This window comes from Panthera pardus, unplaced genomic scaffold (genome assembly GCF_024362965.1).
Source record: "Panthera pardus isolate Hobbes unplaced genomic scaffold, ASM2436296v1 HiC_scaffold_2, whole genome shotgun sequence".
NCBI lineage: Eukaryota > Metazoa > Chordata > Mammalia > Carnivora > Felidae > Panthera > Panthera pardus.
In genome coordinates, this window is record NW_026526765.1 from 68,583,063 (window position 1) to 68,602,956 (window position 19,894).

The 19,894-nt window shown below is 35.2% G+C and overlaps 1 protein-coding gene across 3 annotated transcripts in view; it reads left to right on the forward strand.

The window, feature by feature from the left end:
• TMEM232 (transmembrane protein 232) overlaps positions 1-19,894 on the forward strand; it is a 218,661-nt gene that overhangs the window by 929 nt on the left and 197,838 nt on the right. The window contains exons 1-2 of one of the 3 annotated variants that reach the window (XM_019450517.2): positions 7,295-7,591; positions 8,559-8,679. The gene's annotated coding sequence lies outside the window, so the exon portion shown is untranslated. Of the gene's footprint in view, positions 1-7,294; positions 7,592-8,558; positions 8,680-19,894 lie in introns of those variants that run through there. The other 2 variants (XM_019450520.2, XM_019450519.2) reach the window with 2 other exon arrangements.

Sequence of the window (19,894 nt, forward strand, 5' to 3'; positions counted from 1 at the left end):
CCCACTGGACGTCCAGGATTCCGAGGGCTTTCAGAAGAGAATCATGACGTGCTATTCTTAATCTTCCAAACGAGACCCTTTCCTTAAAGTGATAACTTCATCTTGAGGGGATTGATGTTCTTAAATTGGGTTGATATGTGGCTTAGGCAAGTGTTTTGAGTCTCTCCTTTAATAAGTGTATCCAGTATTACTTGAGTACTAATACCAAATTACCGGGAAACTAATATCAAATTAATTACTGAGCATGGCAATAAAAACTATTTCTCTGTTCCTTAGAAATGATTGGATTAAAGATGTGATTGGTTCAGGTCTAAAACTTGTTTCTTAAAAGGAGACAAAAAGGCATCTGTGTGTGTGTGTGTGTGTGTGCACTTCTAATGTAAAAAACAATAACATGTCACGATTTCACATCCACATCAATGAAGAAAAGACGAGTTGGTAAAAGGATAGCTGGGTAGCCAGCCAGTTGAGGGGAAGGAACAATAATAGCCCCACCTCACAGCTCACCTCCCACGTAAATTCCAGCTGCAATGTATCATATTTTTTTCTTTATTTTTAAAAAGATTGAATATTGGGAGAAAACAATAGGTGATTATTTTTCCAACAATATTGGTAAACTTTCTAAAAGTGACAGCAAAGTCAAAAACCATGTAGGGAAAGACATCAATATGACCACAAAAAATTTAATTTTTCTATATGCAAATAAAAAAGGAGAAACATAGTAACCAGAATTAAAAGAAAAATCACAAACTGGACAAAATTACATTTTAACATTATCAAGACAATTTGTCACTTTATTGTAAAAAAGAGCACTTAGCACGAGTAAAGGTAATTCAATAGAAATTTAAGCGAAGAACATGACAAGGCAAGTCGTAAAAAAATACAAATGGATAATAGTTATATGAAAAAAAAGTCTGCCCTTTAGTAATTGAAGAAAGGAAAATTTAATAACTATCTTACCCCTATTTAAATGACAGTGTTTAAAAGGGAAAATGTACATTGTCATGCAATGTGAAAAGAAAGTAGCTGTCATTCATTTCTGGAGTGGCATGAAACATAACAGCTTTTTCCTGGAGGGCTGCTTGGCAATATGTATTAAAAAGCCATGAAAATAATCATCTCTTTTGTTTCCTAACTCTTAGGAAACAAATATAAGGTGTATACATTTACTTATGCACATATTTATGACATAATTGCTCATAACAGGAAAAATTGGATAAAACAGGATACTAAATATCAAGTAATTATTATCCATTACTTATTAATTAAAATGATTCATCTATATGATCCTTTAAGCAAAATATATTTACTGAGCACCCATCCTGGTTATAGTTACTGTACTAAGCAATGAAGTTAAAATGATAAATAAGTCAAAGTCCTTGCGTTGTTAGAACTCACATTCTAGTTAGGTGATAAATAATAAATAAATATGTCAAATAATGAAACAAACATATAATGCAATGTCAATGACATGTATTATATATATTTAATAAAATCGAGCAAGTGATAGAGGCAGCATTTTTAGATTGTTTGGTCAAGGACGTCCTCTTTGAGGAAATGATCTTTAAACAGACGTAAATGAAGTGAAGGAATGAACCATGTGTGAATATTTGGAAGAAAGATTTTCAAGGCAGGATGAAGTCTAAAGTGCTGATGACGAGCTAGGTAGGTAGTCAACGTGCAAGGGCTCACTGAGAGCTGAAAGGGTAGGGGACAGATTTGGCAGGACTTTGTTGGAGATGGACAAGAACTTAGATCTTTTAAGAGAATAATGAGGCGACCTTAATGATATTTTAGAAGGACAAACCCGAGTTCTGGATGGGGTAAAGGTGGAAGCCTCCTCTGGTAGCAGACCACTGAAAGCAGTGTAGTGCCCTCTAATCTATGGTTTCACTTTCCCAGGTTTCAGTTTCCTGTGCTTTTCAGTTTTCAACAGGAAACTGCAGGCTGGAAGCAGATGATTCTCCTTCACAAGGATAGTCAGAAGACCAATAGTTGCCTAATGCTACGTCACAATGCCTGTGTTATTTATCTCACTTTCTATCATGTAGGCATTTTATTATCTTGCATCCTCACAAGAAGAAGAAGAAGAAGGATGAGTACTGGACAGTAAGATATTTTGAGAGAGAGAGAAAGAGAGAGACTATATTCACAAAATTTTATTATAGTTTCTCATTATAATTGTTCTGTTATTATTCATTACTGTGCCTAATTTATAAATTAAACTTTATCATAGATATGTATGTATAGTAAAAAATAGCATATATGGGGTTTGGTACTATCTGCAGTTTCAGGCATCCACTGGTGGATCGAGCTGAGTCTCTCATGAAATTGCTGTCAAAACTCCAGTTTGAGGTACAGTTATTTAGACTTAACTGGGCTTGACTGGGACTAGAGGATTCACTTCCAAAATATCTCACTCAGCTAACTGTGGAAAGAATGCCTCTTTTTTTGCTGGTTTGCTGTCAGGAGGTCTAAATTCCTTGCCACATGGAGCTCTCCATAGAAGTCTTGGAGTGTCCTTCTAATGTGACAGTTGGCTTTGAGAGAGAGCAAGGAGGATTCTACACTGTCTTTATGACCTAACCCCACTTCATCACTTCTGTCACATTCTAATCTCTAGGAGTGAGTCACTAAACCTACCCCACATTGAAGTGGAAGGAATTTGGCTCCATCTTCTGGAGGAAGGATTACCTAATAGTTTGTGTTCATATTTTTAAATAACTACAATTAAACTGTTACATAATAATGATTTATAGAGGCATACAAATTTACTAATCAGGAAAAATTCCACAAAATTATGGTGTTTATTTACTTAATTTGGGTGGGGAAGGAGAAGGAGAGCGAGAGCGAGAGCGAGAGCGAGAGAGAGAGAGAGAGAGAGAGAGATATGTGGGGCTGTATCCTGCATCCCTGGGATCATGACCTGAGCCGAAATCAAGAGTCAGATGCTCAACCAACTGAGCCATCCAGTTGTCCCCCAAAATAGATTTGAAGGATTTGTTTGCTTTGAAAAGAATCACATGATAGAAATATTTATAATCATGAAATAGTTTCTTAAATATTTTTAAAAGTCTAGCCATTCAGTTAAAGTTGAAATAAAAATGAAGAGTAGCATTCTTTTTGATCGCCGAGTAATAGTCCATTGTGTATATATACATCTTCTTTATTCATTCATCAGTCATGGACATTTGGACTCTTTCCATAATTTGGCTAAATACTGCTATAAACATTTAAAAGAATGAAATCTTGCCATTTGCAAGAATGTGGTTGGAAGTAGAATGTATTATGTTAAGGGAAATAAGTCAGTCAGAGAAAGACAAACGTATGGTTTCGCTCACATGTGGAATTTAAGAAACCAAACAGATGAACATGGGGAAGGGAAGGAAAAGTAAGATAAAAACAGAGAGGGAGGCAAACCGTAAAAGACTCTTAGATACAGAGAACAAACAGAGGACTGCTGGAGGAGCCAGCTAAATGGGTAATGGGTGTTAAGGAGGGCACGTGGGATGAGTACTGGGTGTAATATGTAAGTGATGAATAACTAAATTCTACTCCTGAAACCACTAAAAAAAATAATAATAAAAAAGAAATGAAGAATAACAGATTATTTTGACAGTTTTCCAAGAACTGGCACAAAATATATTACCTGCTCAATGAAAGTACAAAAAAAGCAGGTCATTCATTTATATCAATATTTTACTCAGAGACTCTTATAATGAATGAATTTAGCTCACAGGATAAAATGAAAATCATCTATGCAGGAATTCACCCAGCAATATTTATTAAGCACTAATATATGCAAGTCACTGTATTAGGTACTAAGATGCAGCTATATATTGTCTCAAGGATGGAATTTGAAGATATTGAAAATATTTATTTCTCATGCATATAGGGACCAAGAAAAAGTTTTCCAAATAAATTTTAATATGTAATAAGCCACATCCTCCTTACTTGCTTCTTTTTGATAATTTTCTTGGCTAATCTGCCATTTAGTCTTCCAAATGAACTTTAAAAAAACATTTAATTCTTCACTCTCATTCTTCTAAACACACACAGACACACACACACACACACACACACATTTTGGGATTCAAAGTGTACTCACAAAATTTTTATGGTTAACTTTAAGATGTTAGATTTTTTTCATATTCTTAAAATATTTCCTTCAGTGATTCAACGATTTCATTTGCTTAGGTCTATATTTATGCCAATCAATGTTCTGTTTCAAAAACATATTATATATTTCTATTTGTTGAGATCCAACATTTAGTTTACAATCTGCTTTGAGAATCTTACTGAATTCCTCCACCCCACAATAGTGTAACATCTTTATTTTACACTTCTTTATGAAAACAGAAGCGTCCCTACTCCTTTCTTGCACTTGAATACTTTAACTTGGATTACAGAAGCTATAAACAAATCTCTTTCAAAATTTTTTTTGTGATTTCATTTTGTGGCCAAGGGAAAATTTATTGTTTAGGTATATCTGGTTTCAGAGCTCAACATCAGTTTTTTCCAGTCACAACTTCTGCATTTTTGAGTTAACTTTGATTAATGTTTGGGTGATGTGTTCTTTGAGTGGTTTGAGTAGTTTAATCTTAAAGTGGAGGAGGAGGAAGGAAGAATTTGTGGAATCTCCCTTATATAAACATGTCCTTTAGTTGTCTTCCCTATAGAATTCATGAGTAGCTACTTTTTTTTCCTGAATGCTCTGCAGAATCAACTGATTTTTATATTTGAAGAAGAATTTTTATCCAACCTTTTATTTTTTGTGAGTAATGTGTTTAGTAGTTTGTATTTTTAATGCTTTTAATATTTTTCCTAGATCTCATGAAATACAAAAAACCCCCATCAAATTGCAGTTTTTCCATATTTATTTTATTTTGAATATGGTAAGCACTTTTTTTTTCTTATTTCACCCATCTTCCCATTTATCTCCCCTCTGGTAACCATCAGTTTGTTCTCTATATTTAGGAGTCTGTTTTTTTGTTTGTCTCTTTTTCCCTTGTTCATTTGTTTCTTAAATTCTACATATGAGTGAAATGACATGATGTTTGCCTTTCTCTGACTGACTTATTTCACTTGCATTGTATACACTAGACCCGTCCATGTTATTGCAAATGGCAAGATCTCATTCTTTTTTATGGCTGAGTAATATTCCCATGCGCACGCACGCGCGCGTGTGTGTGTGTGTATCTTTATCCATTCATCTGTTCATGGACACTTGGGCTGCTTCCATATCTTGACTATTCTATATAATGCTCCTATAAACATGTAGTGCAGATATCTTTTCAAATTGGTATTTTCATATTCTTTGGGTAAATACACACTAGTGGAATTACTGGATCATATTGTAGTATTATGTTTAATTTTTTGAGGAACCTCTATACTGTTTTCCACAGTGACTGCACCTAGTTTGCATTCCCACCGACAGTGCAAGGACTTTCCTTTTTTTCCCCATCTTTGCCAACACTAGTTGTTTTTTTGTGTTCTTGAGTTTAGCCATTCTGACAGGTATGAGGTGATATCTCATTGTGGTTTTGATTTGCATTTCCCTGATGATGAGTGACGTTGAGCATCTTTTCAAGTGTCTGTTGGTCATGTGGATGTCTTCTTTGGAGAAATGTCTGTTCATATCTTTTGCTGATTTTTAACTGCATTATTTTTTCAGTGTTGAGTTGTATAAGTTCTTTATGTATTTCAGATACTAATCTTTTATTGGCTATGTCATTTACAAATGTCTCCTCTCATGTAGTAGATTTTCTTTTAGTTTTGTTGATTGTTTCTTTTACTGTGCAGAAACTTATTTTGATGAAGTCCCAATAGTTTCTTTTTGCTTTTATTTCCTTTGTCTCATATCAAGAAATATGTTGCTATGGCAGGAATGTGGTAAGCATTCTTAATTTGCTATCTCAACTATTTTTTTCATCAAAAGATTTTTCCCTGCTATACTTTATTATAATTTATATCTTTGTTCTCTGTTTTTAGAACACATTCTATGTGGGCTGGGACTCTACGATCTGCTTTCTAAGATGTGTCTTTTACAGTATTTCTCAATTTTACTTTTATTCTTACCCTCAACTTACTGATCTATTAGGAGGAATGTGTTTCAGAGAAGCCTGGGATCTGATACTGTAATTTCTTAAACTTTATCATTTTTTAGAATTAATTAAAAAATTTTTTTTACATTTATTTATTTTTGAGAGACAGAGAGAGACAGGTGGGGGAGGGACAGAGATAGGAGACACAGAATCCAAGCAGGCTTCAGGCTCTGAACTCTCAGCACAGAGCCGGATGAAGGGCTGGAACTCACCAACTGTGAGATCATGACCTGAGCCGAAGTCAGCCGCTTAATCGACTGAGCCACCCAGGTGCCCCTATAATTAATTTTTTAAAAAGTCTTTATTTATTATTTTTCAAGCAGTTTTAGGTTCATGCCAAAATTAAGAGGAAGGTACAGAGATTCCATATACTCCCTGTCCTCAACACATGCAAAGCCTCCCCGATTATCAACATCCTCAACTGGAGTAGTAATTTGTTACAGTTGGCAAACTTGGACTGACACATCATAATCATCCAAAAGTCTGTGGTTTATGTTAAAGTTCACTGTTGGTGTTGTACATTCTATGGGTTTGGACCAATATTTTCTGTTTTAAATATCAAAATGTACTAAAAAATCAAAAAACGTATTTGGTGCTTATTATGAACAGAAATAAATCAGGATTGATGTATTTCAAGTTTACATCAGTTACATTCTCTTTTGAAGTTTTTGATTTTTTAATTTTTTAAAATTTTTATGAAGTTTTAATTTTTTTAGGCAGTTATTTCACCAGGACAATACCTGCATATTAGCTTTGAGTTTAATCAGAATTGCTCTTCCACATAGTGAAACACCTGTGAACATTTGTAGAATATTTGAAGTTCCTCATCCATTGGTAGGTGGGAATCTTATAAGGATTCAAATTAATTTTATTGTATCCTATCTTTAAAAATTAATCATTCTTTTGTATTTAAATTCGCCCTCTTGTGCTTAGTACATACAAAACACCCTGGATGCTTTGTTTACCCACTATCCGAAATAAAGAGGATATTAGCAGATTTAGGTTTTCTATATAAAAGGCGCTTAGGAACAACAGTTTGACTAGAAGACATAACCTTCTAACGTACCCTTATACAGCAATCATGCTGTTTTTATTTACTTTATTTTTTTCATGTAGATGGGGGGCATTGGGCCAGATTTGGGAGGAGGAAGATAAATGTTGAGGAGACCCAGGAGCACTGCCAAACCTCTTCTCACTGCAGCTACTGGCTGCATATCCAGCATACAGTATTTAAAACGAATCATTACCATGTGCTTTATCATTGTATTTTACAGCTAACAAAAGTCTTTCACGCATCATTGCATCTATTCGTTGGAAACTAAACACAAACGTGGTGAAGGAGGGGAAAAGAATGTGGAATTGCATTTATAGGTCCTAATTGGCTAAGCCCTGGTCAGCAGCTAAAAGAGCATACTTCCGGCTCTAAAAGTGAATTCCACAGCGTCCTTAGCAACTAGTCTCGATCCCCAGCGATCCCGAGCACCACGGTGAGTCCCGCTTCTGATGACATGAGAACTAAAGTTGCCACGTCCACCATGAGGGCAGCCGGGAACCCCATAAAGACACCAAAATGGGAGCGCGGAGTGTCGTTCTAAGATACCATAGCTCTGGCTGTAGGAAACAGCCTCTGCTACTCGCGCCCCTAGCCCAGGCTCACCATCCCCGCCTGCCTAAGAATCTAAGCAGTACCGGGGAAACTCCCTCGAGGGCAGGAAGGGTGAGGGTGGGGAGTCAGCCACCAGGCCTTTTGACAGGGAAATGGCTTTTTTTTTTGGCTGGGAGACTAAAGGAGATGTGGTAAGTTCCCCTGGTATCAATGGGAAAACTCATAGGGTATTTTCTCTGGACTGGGTTTGTGTGTCCGGGCAACCCTTTATTCAGAACTCTCCTTGCGTTGTTGGAGAGTCTTCAAGTCTTTATATAGTTGGTGAAATTACACTCACCTCCCATTTTTTGTATTCAGACTCTTTTGAACTTCAAAAGAGAAAGTTTAAAAGTTTGGAGAAGAGTGTAGATGTGTGTGTTGGGGGGGGGGCGGGGGGGGGGCGGGTAGGGGGGTGCGTACCTTGAGGATGTGAAATAAAAAGATTTTTAAAACGCAATTTATCTTGGGAAAAAAGGTATAAGCTATCGATTAGGAAAAATCTGTGTGTGTGTGGTGGGGGGGTAAAGTGATGGTAGGATCCCTTTACCTTATCTCAACAATATATTTGAATGGATTCTATCTTTTTGACGGTCTTTGATCAATTTATCTTTTGATCTCTAAGGTTATAGTCTAAATCTTGCATTCTTTAAATCAAATAACCTACCCAAAGACTCGATATAATTTTAACATTGTCTAGTTCTCAGAAATTGTCTTTTAAAGTGTACTTTTCCAACATTGTTTTCATTGGGGCTTAAAAAAATACACTAGGGCTTAAGGTTAATTTTTTTTTTTTTTAAATCTGTGCCAAGTTGCAGATGAACTGCCAAGCACCCAGGCAGCTTGCTGGAGCCATTGTAGGAGCTGAAACATATCTCTCCAATGTGTAAAGACTTTTTGTTTTGCTACCCCACATAAATCTTTAGATTCAAGGTGAGTACCAGATTTTTGTTTCAGTAAGAACTATTCTGTATGCTCTCTTCTTATGGAACATCTGATTCATTATTAGGATCATTCATTAGTATGATAGACTTGGTAAGTGTTTTTCTCTTCAAGTTCATTGTCCATCCAGAGCTTCTGGTAAAGTGCATGGTGCTTAGTAAACAGTTTAGTGCTATCAGTTAGAATTTCCCAAAATGTGTCCTGCATGTGACTCTAGGTGATAGTATCCTAAAGGTTCCTCCTGATCAAATGTAAAAATTATACATTGTACTGCTCAGGGAAATTTGCAGTGCACAGGAACATATTAACCACTCCTAGAGGTCTTAGGATATGCAAACCTATTTAATTTTGTTTAGTGTAGTATTTCCCAAACTTACTTCACAACAAAAAGCTTTTAGGACATAACTACACCCCAAGAATCTGTATTTCACAAAACATATTTGAGAATTACTATTCAAACCTAAACAGTGTACTCTTTATTTTTGCTTATATTTCCATCAAAACAATTAGATTAGTTTTTTATTAAAATTTTTTAACGTTTATTCATTTTTTGAGAGACAGAGACAGAGCGTGAGTGGGGGAGGGGCAGAGAGAGAGAGAGAGAGAGAGAGAGAGAGAGAGAGAGAAATAGTCACAGAATCTGAAGCAGGCTCCAGGCTCTGAGCTGTCAGCACAGAGCTCGATGCGGGGCTCCAACCCATGAACTGTGAGATCATGACTTGAGCTGAAGTTGGACATTTAACTAACTGAGCCACCCAGGTGCCTTCGATTAGTTTTTAAAATGTAAAACTATCTCTATTTGGAGATGTCATGATGGCGTATGTAGAAAATGCTAAAGAATCGACTAAAAATCTATTAGATCTAATAAAAAAGTTCAGCAATGTTGCAGCATATAAGATCAATATACAAGAATCACATGTAAGAGAATGAAGTTGAAATCCTATCTCACACTACCTAAATGTAAGAGTTAAAACTGTAAAACCCTTAGGAAAAAAAAGGCATAAATCTGATTTAGGGAATGGTTTCCTAGATATGGCAACTAAAACATACAATCAAAGAAAAACAGACCCCAAGGATTTCATCAAAATTACAAACCTTAGTGCTTCAAAGGGTGCCATCAACAAAGTGAAAACACAACCCATAGAATGGGAGAAAATTTTTTGGAAATCATACATTGATATGACTTGTATCGATGTGATTTGTATGTATGTATGCATGATTGATATGATTTATGTATAGAAGATATAAAAATAATCACAACTCAATAATAGAAGACAACCCAATTAAAAATGGGCAAAGGATCTGAATAGACATTTCTTTATAGGGGACACACAAATGGCTAGTAAGCACATGAAAAATGCTCAATATCATAAGCCATCAGGAAAATTCAAATAAAACCTCTTCATACCCTTTTGAATATTTGTAATTAAAAAGTTAAGTGTTGGGGTGGCTGGCTGGTTCAGTTGGATGAGCATGTGACTCTTGATCTCAGGGTCATGAGTTCTAGCCCCACATTGGGTGTAGTAGAGATTAGATTACTTAAATAAATAATTTAAATAAAAATAAAAAGACAAATGTTGGTGAGTATATGGAGAAATTGGAGCCCTTACACATTGCTAGTGACAATGTGAAATAGTGCAGCTGCTTTGGAAAACAATCTGGCAGTTCCTCAAAATGGTTAAATACAGAGTTACCATGTGATCCAGTAATTTCACTCCTTGTAAATACTCAAGAGAATTGGAAATACATGTGCACACATAAGTTTGTACATGATGTTAATGGCATAATTAGGACTGATCCCATTCAGATCTTGGATTCTTGGATCTCTGTCAGCAAGTCCATGGTTAAGGCAAGTTTATACTTACATTTATAGAATATAAAATTTCATAGCCACGTGTGTTATCACTAATGTTACATTGTGTGTGTGTATACGGAGGTTTGGGTGGGAACAAATACTGAAAACATTATTTTTTACAAGAATCCCAGGAGAGGATATAGAGCAGTTGTTGAGAAGAATAAATTTTACAGTTTTCTTCTAGCGCAGGTTGCCTAAATTGCATGTAATGACTTCATGCACCTGATATGAAGTGGTTATTCAGCTCTTACGTCACTCAAATACTTTTCAGGCTTTTCAGACTTTGTTTGCTTGGTGATGCATGAACAAATTGTGTATATCCTTCATATACTGTGGACATTGGGCTTTTCTATTACTGCCAAGTTCACCCTGTAACATTAGTACCCTAGGAACAGCCAACCAGTGCTTAGGGTCCTTAAAAACCTGTGGTCTTCCTTTCCCCAGCCATGGTTAAATTTCTTCCAGAAGGTAGCAACAGTACAGAATCTTTCATCAGGTTCAGAACTAAGGTTTTCATCAGATATCACCTTAGGAAATTCATCAATGTAACTTTTAGAAATCTTTTCATGAAGGTATTCAGATATTTTATACCATGAAGCTGTTTACATTTCTATAGTCAATCTTCTGAATATTGGTACTCATGTTCAGTGTTCATTTTTTCACTGTCAATTCTGTCCTGTTTATTGAACCACAAATCAGTCATTTCCCCTGTTTGGAAAGTTTAGCATCATTTTATATGTTTTATATACTCATCAGTCACTTGCTTTTACTCTTCATAGCCCTGGTTATTTATTTATTTATTTTTGGCTCTCTCAATCCAAAATTTGTCTTTTTTTCAGGGATTTTATATCATTATTTCTTTGATTTCTGTTTCTTCTCTAATGATTCTTTTGCTCATTCAAGAATGACCTAAAGATTTTGATTTATGCTTGTTTTAAGTTTCTAAAAGAACAATTAAAGACTACCATATTTATGAAACTGCCATTTCATAGTTTGGTGATGAAAGAATTCTATTGTGTTAAGTACTTTCAATTTTTAAGTATTCTGCTCATTAGATAAAGATACTTACATTATTTGAATTCAGGGCCAAAATAAAGAGTCATGTTAAGAGACAGATGGAAAACATATCTTACTCATATTTAAATTGAAATTTGACTATTCTCTAGATCTTGTCATAGATTTATAGAATTTCATATTGACAAAATATTTTTCTTGGGCATTTTTTGTCCTCCTAAAATAATCTGGAGTCCTATTATGGACTTCAGCATTTTGAAATGTGATAATGTTGGTTTGTAGACCTGTCTTTTTCTCCAGATTATAATTTCTTGAGGAAGAGATTATATTGTAATTAATTTCAGACCCAGGAAGCTCAAACATCATTAGCAATTTTATTTTTGTGAAAACTGAATCAAATTCCCTAAATGTAACCACTGACAATGAATAATGTATTGTTTGATAGTGCTAAATATAAAATGGTCAAAAATGTTCTTTTATTTCTAGTTTATATGTAAGTATGTGTGTGTGTGTGTGTGTGTGTGTGTGTGTGCGTGTGCGTGTGTATAGTTTTATTTCATTTTATATGTTGAATATTGCAAATGAATAAAAAGTACTGGCACACAACATAAACCCAATAAAAAAGTTCATGGACAATTGCATCCATTTTTGCAACTTCTTCACAGACCATTGATCACATTAGTAGTTTGTACTGAAGCCAAACCACTTCCTATGGTGAATATCAACCTAAACAAAGTGGAAAACTGAGGCAAGCTTGAATGATCAGAAATCGAGTTTATTCAGGGATAGCACAGGAATTGCAATTTGGGAAACACAAACTATAGCAAACTACAGGCAGATTTGTTGAAGGTTTGGGCGGGCTATATTTATGGGAAAGGAGTGCAAAGAAGGGGGAGGTCCAGCCAGAGTCTAAGCAGTAAGTTCATTGGCTTGAGGATGGGAGAAGATTCATAGTGGATGTTCAGTGGTGGGAAAATAAATCCCCATATTCTGTAAGTCAGGCATTTCGATAGTTGGTCTCTTTATTTCATCAGTTTCATTTTCCTAAGGGTGCATGAGTGAGATTCTCCATTCCATATCCTCTGGTTCCATTTCTGATTGAAATCCTTTCACAATGAGTGAAAGATATGTAAGATATTTAAGTCAGAAGAAGACTTTTTCACTTAAGTATCAGATCATTGCAATTTTCCTGAATAAATGAGTGAATAGGTGATTGATGGGTGATGAATGAAAGTAGTAGCTGTTTAAATTTTAATATTTTTTTAGTTCATTTTCCTCATTGTCCAAAGGTTTGTAAATCATCTGTAAATACTTTAAACACTTCAGTTTTCAGTATTTTGAATACTCCTATTTCATATTAATTATGAATAATTATTTTACTTGCTACTACAAAGTTAAAACACATGTACTAGTTATGAATCATAGTCAATGGACTTATGTATTGCAAGAAATATTTCTGTACTTTAAACTATTTATACTCCAAGCTTCTGTTCTGCTTGACTGGTTAGATATTCAGTCTTGGTTTTGATTAGTCTTGCCCCTGCCCTAGGGTTATACAAAGGTCCTTGGTACTTATGTATCACTAAAACATTGGAGGTCACCATGGGGCATTGGGGCAGTTGTCACGTCTATATGGTCCTCTCTATTTTGGCATACCTTCTGGGCCATAATGAGACTGGGAGAAGATTTTATGCCTCTGCTATGATGGGGGGTTCAATCTCGCAAGATGCAATACACAAACATTTCTTCCATGCTACTGTCACCTCCAGGCGATGTTGCTACAAGAAAGGAGATGACTCTGAATGACCTCTGTTACCTTCCAGTCTCAGGAAACATCTCTCTCCACAATCCCCAAAGCTTTTTTCCTCCCTACAGGGGTGTCATCTCTTCAATGGGTTTAATTTTTTGTTTTTGCTTTTTGAAGATGGGATAGAGCCAGAGAGTAAAGTCAATTTTAGCTTTCTGCTTTGGAGAAATTCAGGCAAGGACAAGCACCTGAGTATATATGACTCCACAGAATAGAGAAGTACAAACCAAAAGGGAGAGTTCTTAAAATAAATAAAGCCATCATACTTAAGAGGCATCCATGAGACTCAATCACTCATACTTCTCTTTTACAAACTGGACGTTTTTAATCTTTTAATCATTGCCAAAAGGTGACATGGTTTTTATATCTCCTCACTTATCGCCTCATGCCACTTGGTAAAATAGATCACTTGGTTGTCTTTTAATGTAGGAGCCCAAATGGATGAGATAATTCAGTTCCCATCATGTTTTGCACAAAATGTTTGTAATTAAGATTTATAACTGATACACATAATTTAATTTTGCAATGGCAAATAAAAAATAGCTATTTAAAAAACACAGTTGATATCAATATAATCCATATACTCAAACTTTATGCTCCAGCAATCTGAAGAGTCCCTACTCTGAGTTTGGATTTTATTGTAGGCAGTAGGGCTATACTAAAAGCTCTTAAACAGGAAAGGGGGTCTAGGGGAAGAGGAAAAGGCTCAGATGATGTATATTTGGAAAAGTTACTCTGGCAGTCATCTAAAAGATGAGGCCAGAGGAAAAGAGATCAGGAGGAGACTGGAAGATAAGGAGTTATGGTATTAGTCCAGGACAAAGATAATGCCATCCTGACCTGGGAGAATGGCAGAAGGCATTAGAAGGAGGCTTAATAGGGGTGCCTAGGTGGCTGAGGCTGTTAAGTGGCTGACTTTGGCTCAGGTCATGATCTCACGGTTCATGGGTTCAAGTTCTGTATCAGGGTCTGTGCTGAAAGCTTGAAGCCGGCTTTGGATTCTGTGTCTCCCTCTCTCTCTGCCCCTCTCCCACTTGTGTTCTGTCTCTATCTCTCTCAAAAATGAATAAACATTAAAAATTACTCTTTTTAAATAAAAAATAAGGAGGCTTGATTAACAGATATCCTCTGAAGATGGGAATCAATACAATATAATGACAAATAGTGTCTCCCCATTGTTTTGATGCTCTGCAATCTAGTGAAAAACCTGAAGCAAGGTGAGGCCTGACAATGACCACGAAAGGGAGATTTAGAAGGGGCCTTGGTTTCTTATGATTGTGAAGCTGCAAAACAGATCCTAAATTGTCTAGTTTTGGAGTTAAAAGAGTATTTAACATCAGAGAAACATACTTTTTTATCTTGTTTGAGCCATTGTCATTTTTACTTCTGTTTTATATCAATAAATTTAATTTTAATACCATATATTCTCCTACAATCTTATTTTTATTGAAGTAAAAATTGCATATAGTGAAATGCATGAATGTTCATTGTACAATTCAATGAGTATTCTGGGTATCTATTTCTAGAAACAACCATTTTAAAACTTAGTGACAAATAGTTTTTTAAAAATCAACTGGAGTTGATTATATACAGTTGGGTAATTCTCATTATGGGTCTTTCCTTTGATTTCAGTTAGATGTCAGGTGAGGCTCTAGTCATCCAAAGGCTTGGCTGGGTTGGACATCCAAATGGCTCATTGCATGGCTGGCAGTTGCTGCTTGCTGACAGCCTGGCTGGGTGCTCAGCCGGAGCTGTTAACCAGAGCTCTTGTTGGTGACTTTCCATATGACTGTTGGCCTCCCGGCACAGTGACTGGACTGTGAGAGAACATCCTTAGGAAACCTACTGGGAAACAGCAAGGCTTTTTTACAGTCTAGCTTCATTGTCCCAAAGTGTTACTTCTGCTACATCTGGTTAGTCTAGCAAGTGACAAAGTTAGGCCCAGATTCATGGAGAGAGTAAATTAGACTCCATCTTTTGTGAGGGAGATACAAGGCCACACTGCAGAACAACATCGAGTATGGAAGATACCGTTGCTATACCATTTTTAACAATGTGGTCAGCTACAGTAAGCTTTGATACATATTTACACTCATGTCAGCACCTCCAATATATAACATTTCCATCTGTACCTTCCATTCAATCTCCACCCCCACATTCCATCCTCCCACAGATCATACCATGTAATGGCTTTGCCTGTTCTTAAACTTCATATATTTGGAATCATACAGTATGTACACTTTTGTGTTTGGCTTCTTTCACTCAATTTTTTGAGCATGTGATATTAGTTTGCTTGTTAGTACTGAGAAGAATCCTGTAGGTTTTTATATGCAATGTTTTTATTATAATTTAGTTCTAAGTATTTTGAAATTCCTTTGTTATTTCTTCTTTGATCCAGAGGTGACTTAAAATTGAGTTTCCTTTTTCTCACTATATAGAGGGTTAATTTATCTTTTTATTATAATTTTCTGACTTATTCATGTTTTGATGCCAGGAAATATAATCTACTTATGTAGATTACCTACTTTTTATAATTTATTAAGACTCACTTTCTAGGCTAGAATATGATCAATTTTTAGAAATTGTATTCGTGTGCTTGGACAGAACGCATGTTCTTTAGTGATGGAATACAGAATTCAATTTGGTTTGTTTGGTCCATTATATTAATTATATTGTTTAAATCTTCTTAGCTGATTTTATTTCTCGTTGTTGACTACTTGACATATTAGTAGTTAGGAAAGTGTGGCTCAAACTACTTGTTCTTAATTTATTTTCTCAGAGCCACACTGCTTACGTCTTTCTCCACCTGGCATAGACCAGGTAACAATAACCCTTCAGTTATCCAGTAGCTTAGCTCAGGGTTTTTCCTCTATAATTTCTTGGATTTCAAATTTCTTAGTGCTGCAAAGTTGTTTTTAAAGACAGGTAGCTAAAGCCTGTGTTAGTCAACTTTATTAAAGGTATTGAATCCCACATCACTATTTTTTTATACTGTTTATTCCAAAATCTCTTTTTTTATTGGACGTAATCTACTTTTTTTGTATGTGTAGATTCTTCTGAGATTTTTAATGTATTTTTCAAATAAAAATACTGCCCCTTTCCCCCCATATTTATACTCCTTTTTTCTTTTTCTTATACAGTATTTTTGTTGGCTAGGACTGCCTATAAAATGTTGAATTAAGTAGTAAGTACATACTACTTTTTTTGTTCTTGGCTTATTGTTCTTTTTTATTGTTCTTGGCTTTTCAGATAAAGCTTCTAAAATTTTGTTGTTAATTATGTTTCTTTTAGTTTTTCTTAGGTAGTTTAAATTAAAGAATATTGACATCCCTTGCTTGCAGGGTTTTTTTTTTTTTTTTTAATATATAATCATGAATGGAAACTGGATTTAATTGAATTAATCTTTGGTGTATATAAAAATATTTCCTACTTTTTTGTCTTAAATCCATCAATGTTATGGTCTGTGATAATAGATTTTTATAATATTAAATCATCCTTGCTCTTCTAGACTAATTCATCTCAGTTATAATGGATTATTTTTTATTGGTATTGCTGGACTTGGTTTCCTTCTTCTTCTTCTTTTTTTTTTTTTTTTTTTTTGGAAGTTTTGCAGCTATGTTAATAGGTGAGAATTTCCTATTAAATCATTTTCCTGTACTGACCCAAATCCTGTTACCTTTAATGGTCCAGAAATTTATTTATTGTATAGGATCTCCTAAGATTGGTGAAACTAAATAGGCATAAAAATAATAATAAAACTATGGAAAACCTTACAAAGGTATTCTGGGGAGAAATAATAAGAATAGAAGAAAATGACAAGTAAATTTAAATAATTGTATTAGCAATTAAAATTTTTAATGTTTATTTATTTTTGAGAGAGAGACAGACAGAGTGCAAGCAGGGGAGGGGCAGAGAGAGAGGGAGAGAGAGAATCCAAAACAGGCTCCAGGCTCTGCGCTGTCAGCACAGAGCCCAACGCTCTGCTTGAACCCACGAACTTTGAGATCATGACCTGAGCCGAAGTCAGCTGCTTAACCGACTGAGCCACCCAGGTGCCCCTGTATTAGCAATTTTAAAAGTAGTTTTTAAGTGTTCTGTTTATCCTTTTGGTTATCATAATGTTAGATATTATGTCTGTTTTGAGGTTGATTAAATGATTAGAGAAAATCTTATATTTCATATTTGTCTATCTATATGTCCTCGTGACTTTTTAATTAAATCTATGTAAGTTTGAATCAAAGCTTTAAAACGTGATATTATAAAAAAAACTTCAATCATGCAGAAAAGTTGGGAGATTAGTAAATGAATCCTCATTTACTTTTAGCTCAGATTTAACAATTATCAGTTAAGTTCATACATTGTGATGTGTTAGTTATATAACATTTTTATGCCTAACGTGTTTATTACTTAATGCATTTATATGATTAGTTAGAAGAATATTATACAAAGAACAAATAGTAAGTAATGAATATTATTCTTCACTTAGATAGTAATGACCCCTTAACAGGAGATACTACTCTAATCCCTATTCATAGATGAGGAAACTAAGGTAGTTTAATTAATTTGCGGTTAAGTAATTTGCGCAGTGATGGAGTTGTAATCTGTGCTGGAGCCAGAATTTAAAGCAAGCTGTTGATTCCTGCACGTGCATGGTTCCCTGCTACACCACATAGGAGTGAGAGAAGGAGACCTTACAGAAGTAAGGTGATAAGCCAAGGGAGGAAGTGTCATGATAAATGAAAAAAGAAGACACTTATTTCTAGAAGGGGTGGTAGGCAGAGTCAGTTACTATAGAGGGATCAGGTGAGATCAGTACTGAAAAACGCTTAGTGGGATTGTTCACCTGGAAATCATTGTCAGCCTTGGGAAGATTATCTCAGTGCCAGGACAACAGAAACTAGGTTCCAGATACTGCATTTTCTGCACTGAAATAAATTCAAGGGTAAATATAACTTAATATAAAAATCATATCTGATATAAGCTAAAGGTAAAATCACACTTTTTGCCTGCTTCAGACAAATATGCAAGGTAAATCTGTGGAATTTACTTAAATTATTGGAAACCATCCCTGGAAAGTGGTAGAGAAAATATGAGTTATTGTAGCCCATCCTCTATGGTGGAGAGCTGTCTAAATGAAGAAAATTAGAGCAAGTGAAGAGGTCTGTCTAAGAAGTAGTTGCTGTCAAAAATGATTTTTTTTTTCATTTCAGTATTTGAAGGAAGTCTTTATTTAAAAATTCAATCTTTAAGATCATTTTTATTCACTTAAGATTTTGTTTTCATTTCAATCCACAAATTCAGTCAGCACCATGTGTTTGGGTACTATAGAGAAAACAAGGATATTTAAATTTTAAAGATCTATTTAACTTATAATAAAAAGCCGATTTAAAATTTACATCATGTTTTGCTGATTCAGGGCAAAATGGCTATTTCTTGACAATGATGTAAAAGTAAAATAATCCAATTTAACAAGGCCATTCTAATCTCTTTGCATTTAATTATTGTGATTTCCCAGCAGCGTAAAAGAAATGTGTCTTGTATTTGATAGCAGAAAAAGAAAAATTTTTGTTCTCATATTTTCTGTTCTTGTTTTAAGGTAGTCTGGTGTTAATAAAGAGCATGATATATGCCTCTATCTGTCCCTTTTCATTCAATTCACCAGTCAACATCCCTGCATGTAACTGTCCTGAGAAGGAATAAAATGGTACAAACGATTCCCCTAGTAGGTTCTAGTAAATGGTTCAACAAAACCCTTCATCAAATAGTGTGTTAGAACCTGGGTGTGTTGTCCCCAGTAGTGGTTAGTACGCGTAACTCTAGTTATATTAATATAATGCAAAAAGCCCCAACTGTACACACAATAATAGTAACAACAACAACAACAACTCCTTGTTGATAGCTTCAGGTTTGGGATTCTACTGAGAATTTGATGAAGAATATTCTTATGAAAAAACTAAAAATTTTGTTACAGTTGATACCATTTTTGGATTTTCTATTTTGAGATATCTTTGGGGGGAGGGGAGTTTTCCTTGTTTATTTACCCCATTGAGGATTTAATCCTAACATCACAATGGGAAAAATTTTTGAAGGTATTCATCATTTCTTTTCAGAAACTTGAGTTTATTTGGTTGTTTTAGTCAAAAGCAATCCTAACTAATAAAATACACTGGGGAGTCATGTCTCTCTTTTACATGTTTAAAAAAATTTTTTTAACATTTATTCATTTTTGAGAGTGAGAGAGACGGAGTGTGAGTGGAGGAGGGGCAGAGAGAGTGAGAGATACAGAATCAGAAGCAGGCTGCAGGCTCTGAGCTGTCAGCACAGAGCCCGACGCGGGGCCTGAGCTCACAAACCACGAGATCATGACCTGAGCTGAAGTCGGACGCTCAACCGACTGAGCCACCCAGGTGCCCCCATATGTCTCTCTTCTATATCACAATGCTATTCAAATAGTATTTGAATAACAAACTAGTGTTGATTAAGCCCTGGCACTGTTACTCTCAAGGTAGGTAGATACTCCCAACATAAGG